Genomic DNA, 454 nt, shown 5'->3' with positions numbered 1-454 from the left:
GGCAGAAAAGAATATCTTAAATAAAACAAGAATATAAGCCGGACATAGACATCAATTTTCTCCCTTGAGCCCTTCTTGTACGGCGGAACCCCCCCCCCCAACCCCTAGGTTCCAGGTTGAGGAAGAAGGTAGAGAGGCAGAGTGAGGCATTTAAAGTCCAAAATTGATGGTATACGAGTAGGAAAATCAACCTTGATGTCAAATATAATTTGCGCTTTATTTTTTCCTTTCCCCCCTTTTTTTAAGAACACTTTTCTCCCTTTTTCCTCCTTCCCACAGTTTTAAGTGAGCAGGAGGCAAGAAGTCTTTGAAATGAGTACTAGTTTCGTGTTTATTTTTCAGAATAAACTTTTTTTTACTGGTGCGGTATTTCTGTGAAGTTTTGGGCTAGACTTTTATTTTAATATATTTTCTTACGGGCATTAACAAGGCTTTTTGGGTTATTTCTGTTTTC

Source organism: Penaeus monodon, chromosome 19, assembly GCF_015228065.2.
Source record: "Penaeus monodon isolate SGIC_2016 chromosome 19, NSTDA_Pmon_1, whole genome shotgun sequence".
NCBI classification, from domain to species: domain Eukaryota; kingdom Metazoa; phylum Arthropoda; class Malacostraca; order Decapoda; family Penaeidae; genus Penaeus; species Penaeus monodon.
The sequence above is the reverse complement of the archived record's forward strand: the minus strand, read 5'-3'. Positions refer to the sequence as shown.